Source organism: Sander lucioperca, chromosome 7 (genome assembly GCF_008315115.2).
Source record: "Sander lucioperca isolate FBNREF2018 chromosome 7, SLUC_FBN_1.2, whole genome shotgun sequence".
In the NCBI taxonomy this organism is placed as follows: Eukaryota; Metazoa; Chordata; class Actinopteri; order Perciformes; family Percidae; genus Sander; species Sander lucioperca.
The window spans coordinates 7,209,874-7,219,728 of NC_050179.1; positions in this window are offsets into that span (position 1 = coordinate 7,209,874).

Here is a 9,855-nt window from a genome sequence, read left to right on the forward strand (position 1 = left end):
CACAGTCAAAACCACTTCAATAGGCCAGTACAATAGCCAATGAGAAGCTTTCATCATTCTATATTGGCTAACAAAGCTCTCCAGCCCCCATTATTCAAATGTACTTATATTATTTTAAAGTACATATTTAGCCATCCACTCAGTGCCTGTAATACTGAGCTTTGTGATCAGTATTTAGGGGAGGAATAGATGTATTTTATGAACTTGAGTGAAGGAGGAACAGAGAGGCTCCATACAGCAACTGTCTATATGAAACAGATGTACAGTACACACCTTTTATATCTGTGTTTGAAGCAGCTTAATTGTAAAATGCTGCCACCAAGCAGTTTTTTTTTATGTGTTTACATGATGAAGCTGTGTAAAGAATGCTTTATATTGTTTGTTTATTTGCATCTAGCATGCCCGGCTAACTATAGCAGATTACATTATTTTGTGGGGTTCAATTTATGTTAGAAAAAGCCCTGTTTAGGACTGACATATTCATTGTGTGAGAGCTGTGGATGTGTGGAGCGGTTCTGGATGTTACCATATCAGAGTTTAGTAAAACTATTAATATAAAATAGTTGCGCACTAAGCTCTAACATTTCCCAAACTTTCTCAGTCCTCATCCTCAAAACCTCTTCTCTTGTAGTGTAACATTGTAAAATGTAATCATAATATTTTCAAATAAAAGCAATAAAGCATAAATCCGACCTCTGTGTTACTTGTCTAAGTATGTATTTCTTTAGTAAGCATCCGAACAGGGTTAGGTTATGACAAAACATCATAGTCCATTTGTTATGTATACTTTTATACTTTTCTAACTACCTATCCTGCAAGCACAATGCTGATCATTCATTTCCACATCTTCTGAATAATGTGTGACAATGCTGACTTTTTATCTGGGACATCATTCTTTAAGCATGATTTCATTTATAGTATACAGCATCTGCAGTCCAGTTCATATTAGGCATATAGGCATTTAACATGGTTCTCATTGTAAGAAACATAAAAAAAAGTCATGAACATGTTTATAACCAATACACAGAGCTAATGCTAATTAGTTAGCTGGGTACAGCTGTTCCTAATCTCCTAGCATCAGTCATTTCAGCTGACAAAACGGGTGGTCAACAGTAAGAAATAAGAAGTATGTCTACTTCTATGTGAAATTTGAAAAATGACTATACAAATTTGTAAATTGTATATGCACTGTGATGCTAGGTGTGTATGTGTGTGTGTGTGTGTGTGTGTGTGTGTGTGTGTGTGTGTGTTTGTGTACAAGTTTTCTGAGGTCAGAATCTGTCTGCTGTGAGAAAGTGTTCTTTAAGCAAGGAGGAAATCAAAAATGGTGGCTGCTTTTAAACATCCAAAGTAACCAACATGCATTCTCAACTTTCATGTCAGAAAACTCTAAAATGACCCATGTAGCCACCTTCTGTGCTGCAGCTTGCTTTCAAAGCAATCTCAAATTCAAGCCTAATGCCTTTACCCCTGGCCTTTTGTTCCTATTTTGCACATGGACATCCAAGACAGTGTTGAATGGAACATAATGAATTCTATAAGAAAGATTCATGAGCTTTTCACATGCCATGATGGCAGCAGGATTTTCGATTCAGTTTTAGCACTCCATATGGTACTGCAGCTCAACAACCTACACTACCCAGCTGCTTGTGACACATTTATTGGCACAAAGTGCAGCATCAGTGGCCACTTTGACCAGACTGTCTGTCTGTCAGTTGCCATAAGGACAATATGACTCAGATTAATTGGCCCAGAAGACTTGTTAGACACATGATTATATGTATTCTAATTAAACGGTCATGCTTGGTATAGTATCAGCCCTTGCATGCTGGTTTGTAGATTTAATGTAAACTATTTTGTAACAGTCACTATCATATTGTAGTATACAATATGTTATAATGTGATACAGTATTGATATATTACTTTCTATTTATTTGTCTTCTTTGACCACTCCGGACTACAGACAGCTAAAAAAAAACTTTAAAGGTTGCTTGTTTAAAATGGCTCAAACTTAATGCTTGGTTTAGGACTGAATACAAAATATTGAAAATGTCATGTGTCTAATACAATGGCAATTTAATCCTTTACTATTCATTAGAGATATTGTAAAGTCTGTTGTTTGCCTTGCTTAATTTGAATTTGTGTATTTACGTTTTTACTGAGTAATTCACTGAACTCGTTTGTCTCCATGGCAGCAATAAGTAAACTGCAAACACACATTTTCTTTCCAAAGATCTTATCTATTTTGGTGGTAAAGTACTTTTCAAGGCCATTTTCAAGTATGAGGCCACTGCAAGAAGCTGAGAACCCTTTCAAAGACATTTGGAGAAACCAAGGCCACACAGAGAGCCCATTGGAGTGTTGTATTGATGCTCTGCTAGATAGGCATGGCATAGCCAAAGCAAAGCCTTGTGTTGTTAGCCCTCTGTCGCACCTTTACACTTCTCTCATCTTCAACTATTGTTGCATGGCCTGTCACTGACATGCTGTTATCCCTGCATGAATCCACACATACAATAAGGCTTAAGGGATCCTTTTCTCTGAGAGGAGATAGGCCCGTAGACCAAGACAAAGGCTTCAAACTATCCAAATTATCTCTTCTGGGTGTTCCTCAAAAGGTATTACAGCTATCTGGGAGAATCATCTTAAATGCTTTTGCCCCACATGTCAAAGCAAAAAGTCGTATTGTGCAAAATGCACATTAGTGAGGTGTAAAAAAAATAATCCTTTTTTGCCAGGTTGTAATTTTGTGTTGGCACACACACACTATATCCCCAAGAATGTTACAGAATGTTTGATCTTTGTATGAATGTTGAGTCTGTGCACACAAGATGCTTATTAAAGTGGTAGGTGGAATTTTTCTTCCATCTGATTTATATCAGGTGCAAGACCATGGATGGGTAATTTGGCTGATAGAAGCACTTTTATTACAGAGCTCTGGTTGTAGTGGAAATGATAGGCCTGCTTTACAGCATCTGTGGACTGGAGTTTACCCCTTCTTTTGTCTACAGCTGATTCTCCTGGAATGTTTGTTTAGACTCATCCCCTGAATGTTAGCTTCACCTGGAATTTGTAGCAGCACCCAAGATGGAGACAAGCTGTCAGATGCACCTGGGGCCAGATGTAGATGTATCTATGTCCATTTAGGGCTAACTGTGGGACTGGATATGTTGCACTTTGGTTCCACAATTATTGAGATTTATAAAACAGGACCAGGCATATGAACTTTATTTTATAATCTGATGCAAATAATGCTTATACCTATTTTTATCTATGCGTGATCACAGAGTTTTAGTCGTGAATCATGAGTCTTATGCATCTGGCCCCCTGTGAGGGATAACAAACAGACATAACACAGAGTATCTTTTATCAATATATTGCAAGTTATATTCTTAATCAATGAATACACAATACACTACGTTACAGTAGTTCTTTGCTCCACTGAACTATTTTAAAGTATCTGCTGAGAACGGAGATGTTCTGTATCATTTTTGTAGACCTTGGTGCTGTCACATTCCTTCACTGGCTACAAATGGCAGCAGTGCTCCTGTCTGTGTCTGACAAAGGGCTGTTGTTTTCCCAGCCTTTTCTCTTTTCACACGCCAGCCTCTTTGGCTCAGGGCAGCTGCTGAGGCATTAGAATGAAATTATGGGAATACTTGTTCTACTCACTGACACCGTCAATATGGTCCGAACGTTGATTCTGTTCATCTCTTCTGGCAGTACACAGAGCCATAACCAGATATGCATTTTTAGATTTCTCCAGCATGACCTCAGCAAACCCATAAACTAAATTTTAGGCGTTAGAATCCCAAAAACCTATCACACCTTTCAAGGCAATCATTTCTGTTATTTTTCTTCTAACGCCTTGTTAAAAACATGTGCTTTCTGCAACTTAAAGTCACCCATGGGGAAAACTATCAGATGGCAGATGTGTTGGAAACTGACTTGTCGCAGGTTTTCATAAAATCAGCCTTTGCAGGAGGCTCTTTCACAATGTCAAAGTAGACAACGATGGAGTACTTGGCAAGGGTGCAAGGAACAAACTGAAAAACTGCTTTGCTCAGGAAATCCAATCTTTTATAAACAGAGATTCAACAAGCTATCCTTGTGTAACCATGACAAAGAAGCACACCCAATGGCCAAACTTCCCTAGGACAGGATGTGCTGTCATCTGGGAATTACTGGAATTGTTAGGTCTTTGTAAATTATAGTGTGGTCTAGACCTGCTCTATCTGTAAAGTGTCTTGATATAACTCTTGTTATGATTTGATACTATAAATAAATTTGAATTGAAATTGAATTGAATTGAATCTGAGCTTTTGGGTTTACACCTTATTTTATCCGAATGTCAGGTGACTTTCCCAAAGGATACTAAGCCTGTGCAAGTGTATGTGAGCAACATGTAGCCTAATACTTTTCAGATTCTTAAAGGACTCATACCAAAGATCCTCCAGTCAGAGTCCTGGGTTTAATCTCCATTCATTCCATGTGTCTCCCCCGCTGATGAAGACACTGATAAATCCCTTCTAGTCTATAACATAGGCCTAGGTAAGATTCACACATTCCTATATTAGAACGGGTTGCACCAATGGATGTATTGTAGGACTCAAAGATGGCACCCACTCACTTGAATGAAAACTGCTCGACTAGCACATAACTTAAAAAAAGTGTCTAGCTTCCGTGTTGTGCAGTACACTGTACACGCACATTAGTGTTTCCCCTGCTGACCCAGCTCGGCCCATAGCCTTTACATTGGGATGACGTCACACAAATAATTTCCTGCTCTGGGAAGGTTTCACAAATATAACACCTTCTATGGATTAAAAAAAATCATAATACAAAGGGCAATAATCTACCTTGTTTGCTGTTTGAGGTGTCCTGTCAACAGTTTTATGGACGTTCCTTAATGGTGGTCCATGGGGAAAATCATTTTTTTCATTTTGTTTTCACTGCAATACTACAGTGGCCACAGGGACAAATTTGCACCATGGATGGATCAAACAAACACTTTCACCCAGGAGGCCCTGGTTTGTGTACCATTTGATAGTGATGGTCAAATGAAGCTTCGTGAACCATTGTCTTTATTTTCTGAGCTCACTAGATGGCGCTCTCTGTTCAAAGAAAAATGTTAAAGGAATGGCAATTCAGTGTGTTTTCAACCCTTTGTTGAAGAGAGAGACCCATCTAGTGGGCTCAGAAAAAAGAGAAAATGGTTCACAAAGCTTCATTTGGCCATCACTACTGTTTGAAAATAAAAATAAACGGAAAGCATTTTTTTAAAAGAGGATCAAACGAAACAAAGGGAGCGACGTCACATTCTGCGTCACGTGCGTAACCGGATATAAAGTAAAGTCTGATTTTAACCCAAACCCCGATCCTTTTCTAAACCTAGTATTTTTGGTGCCTAAACATAAACAATTCATTTTTTTGCCTAAACCTAACCAAACTGCAACTGTTTCACAACATTAACGACTTTACTCTCCAGTGGGTCGTATTTCCTGCCACCGCTAGGGGGGCTCATTTATGAAGCGCTCCTGTGGGTCGTATTAGAAGGGTAGGAATAAACAACCTATATTGTTGTATGGTTTGGAGGACTTGTTGCAAATTTCCCTTCAAAGATAGAAACATATTAACAAGTGAGATTACAGTCTGTGAGATGTTAGAAAGCCCCTTCGCACTGAGCATTGTTTTGGCCTCAGCCATCAAGTGTCTGTGAGGTGATAAATCTCGCTGAGTTCTGGAAAGTATTCTGCCTCCATTAAAAATCACTGCTGCCTGATTGCTCAGCAAATTTGTGGAATTGATTTGGTGTGTTGCAGACAGCCACCGACTGGGCAGAGCCAGTCCACAAATTGCATGTGCAGTGTGAAAAAAGTATGTGAAAAAAAGTGAGGTTTACAGATGAAGTTAATGTGTTCAGCAAGACCACAAGCGCTCTACAAATTTTCCTTTTTTCAATAATTCAATTTTTCATTGAATTACTTTTTTTTTTTTTATTATATTTTTTATTTTATTTTACATAAACAGTGTAAAGATATTTCAAACATACATCTCATTATTCCTATTCCAGATCCTTCACACTAGGACACAGACAAAAAATTCAATTCATAAACAAACATATTAAACTAAAACAAACTAAATAACACAAAACTACAAAACACACAAATCAAACAACATAATAAATGCACTCAGATAACACTTTTATCGTAATCCCTAACATTAATGTAAAAATGTATAAAATCAAAATCTCTATGAGACTGATATATCTTCAAAAAGTCTGAGGTTCTGTCTTTACTATTATAATAAATTCTGTCCAAAACAAAGTAGCTTGTGAGTTCATTCCACCAGTGGACTATTGCTGGGGGTTTGGACGCCTTCCATTTTAAAGCTATACATTTCCTAGCTGCCATCAAAGCAAGATCTATGTACATACTTTCATATATATTCCACTTGTCAGACATATTGGTGCCCAAAAGACATAAACGAGGTGAAAGGGGAACATATACATTTAAACACTGATATATCAACTTGGTAACAAATTTCCAAAATAACAAAAGTTGTTCACATGACCAAAGCATATGAAAAAAAGTAGGGTGAAGCTATTTGCACCCCTGGTACAATTAGCTGTGTATGCTATTCGTACCCTGGTGCAATTAGAAATGAATGCTATATTCGTACCCCGTCGGTGCACACAGCGATGCGTTCTATTAATACCCCGTCTGGTACAAATATCATGCATTTACAGTACCTTGGCATATATTTACACACAGTTATCCATATTACTCATGTATTTAGTACCTTTTCGGAATATTACAGATTATATATATATATATATATATATATTACAGATTATATATATATATATATATATATATATATATATATATATATATATATATATATATATATATATATATATTATATATGTGTAGGGGAAGATTGATGAATATTCATTAGGGAACTCATCACTGATTGGCTCGCCCTGACATTCTTACCCTAACCATAACCAATCCCACTCCTCTTGCCTAAACCTAACCAACCCAACCAGAGCAGGCAATGAGTACTAGACATTCAGGGATGAGTCCCCTAATGAATATTCATGAGTCTTCCCCTACCATCCTGCAAAAAAAAATGTGGCGTTCGCGTGCCCTGACTTGCGCAATGGCATGCAAATTATCCAATCCAAAATGAAAAAAAACAAGATCGCCTCACTGGGGAATCAAGCTCCAGACTCCCAGACTAAAGCTCAGTGTTCTAACCACTCACCTAGCAGTTCTCACAGAATGCTGTACAACTGTTTACCATTTCGTGTCTTCAAGCCTCGGTTGCTAGGCAACCATACTGTATACAAAAATAGGTACTAAATAACAAACTAACGGTTGTATGCTTTCACTGAAGACAGAAAGCGCAACTGTAGTATCCATTTCCCGCGTTATAAACTTTAGAGACAAAACTTTCCTAATACGCCAGTTTCTGCTGTCATGGAAAATGAACGTCCGCCATGATTTCGGTGCACGCGAGCAACGTGTTTTTGTTGTTACGTCACAGGGTGTGAATAGCTCAGCTGTGTGGCCGAGGCTATTCGTACCAGGGGTGCAAATAGACACTTCGAAAAAAGTACCTTTGTATTTCTTACAACGCCAACAAAGGAATGATATTTCACTGTTCATTTTATTTAATTTCTCTGGGGTATAATAGACCCTGTGCATTATCTTAAATAATGCTAATTTATGCCTTAAATTATAAGAGCATTTATGTACTTTCCTGCAAATAAAAGACCAATCTTCTTGTTGTATTTCAATCTGAAGGTCTTGTTCCCACTTTTGTCTTAAATAGTCTGTATTTACCCTTGAGCTTGTAGTAAGAACACTATAAATCTTTGAGATAAGTTTATCCTTATTTTTCTCCATATTGTTCATTATAAAATCAATTTTTGATGGTTCAGGTTCTTGCAAAGAACCATGCTCCAAGTTGACTACATGCCTTATTTGAAAATATCTAAACAAATGGGAAGAAGGAACTCCATATTTCTGCTGAAGCTCAATAAATGAAAGAAAAATCCCCCTTTCAAACAAATGTGAAATTACTCTTATACCTTTATCATACCAAAGTTTAAAAGTATCACCTCCACAACAAGAAATACCTGGATTTCTCCAAATTGGGGAAAATGGGGAGTGAGTATTTTTATATCCTAACAATTTATGACACCATTTCCAAATATGGAGGCTATTCAGTATAACAGGATTTCTAATGATTTTAACCACTTCTTTAAGATCCATATATGGTAAACATTCCAAGTTATATGGACCAATGTGCAAGGATTCTATTCTTTTCCACGAACATGTTGTATCTAAAAACCATGATTTTATCTGTTTGAGCTGAGATGAGAAAAAATAATAATAAAAATTGGGAAGCTTCAGGCCACCAGAGTCATATGGTAAGTGTAAAACAGACACCCGGACATGTGGGGATTTGTTATTCCAAATAAAGGAAGAGATAAGACTTTGTACTCTTTTAAAAAAAAATTGTGGTGGGGTAATAGGGAGATTTTGAAATAAATGTAAAAATTTAGGCAAAACAGACATTTTAACTATATTTACTCTCCCCATAAGTGAAATGGGAAGTTGGCCAATTCTTTTTAACTCCTCTGATACTTTATTAATTACTGGAAGGTAATTCAAACTAAATGTATCTTCCATTCTTCTAGGGATGAACAAACCCAAGTATATAATAAACTGTTTAGACCAATTCCAATTGAATTGATTCTTAAGAAAAGTACAATCAAAATTGAAAATTGGCTTTATCTCAGTTTTATCCCATTGAATGACTTTTAAAAACTTTAAACAACGTGGTATTCAAAGTCATCATACTGTGTGTCTGTTTGATTTTCAAGAGTAACTGGCCACATTGCTTTGTCAATTAACGTGGGACTGATTGCAAGGTTGTCTTCGACTACCTCACTGCTTCGTATGCTTTAAGTTTCAGAAAAAGGACTGAGGTCAAAGAGTGCTAAATTGGCTTAAGAATGCTAATAGGTCATAATCATCTCAGTATTTTCAGTCAAATCTGATGAAAAAGGCCTGGCTGACCTCTGATTTTCTGATTTGGTTTGTACTTTTCCCAGACTTGGCAGCCCGTGACAGCTAGAGAACTGTAATAAGAATGATCTGACATGAGTATAAATACTTTCAATGGGTAATTGACCCTTTTCCTGGACACACACACTCCGAGATCAAAAGGGTATAGCCTTTAGACTCCAAGAGCAATGATTAAACACATTTCAGAGGTATTTCCCTTCCATTTCCAGGGCAGATCTGGCAAAGGCATATGAGATGTGTTTCATTAAGTTGTATCTTGAAATGTGTGTGTGTGTGTGTGTATGTGTGTGTGTGTGTGTGTGTGTGTGTGTGTGTGTGTGTGTGTGTGTGTGTGTGTGTGTGTGTGTGTGTGTGTGTGTGTGTGGAGAATACAGTAAGCCTAGGTATATGCATGTATGCTGCTCTATCTGTCTGTCTATGTATATGGTGCACATTTTTAGCTGGTGAGGCGGAGTGACGTGGCGTGTTGCCAGCCAAGTCTCAGTGTTTCTCAAGAAAGACAAATGGCATTGTTCCAGGAGCAGATACCAGCTTTACTGCCAAATCCCTGCCGGCTGGACTGAAATTTCAGCCATGTAAAGAGAGCAGGAGTGGAGCAGGGCCTGACAAAAGATGACATTGGCTTGTAAGTTTATGGCGATGACGCTCAGGGGGACTCCATTATGTGGCTGTCACACAGCATTAGGCGAGACAGCAAACACTTTCATGTGTGGATTACCATTTACCCATTGGAGATAATAGATATTTGTCTTAG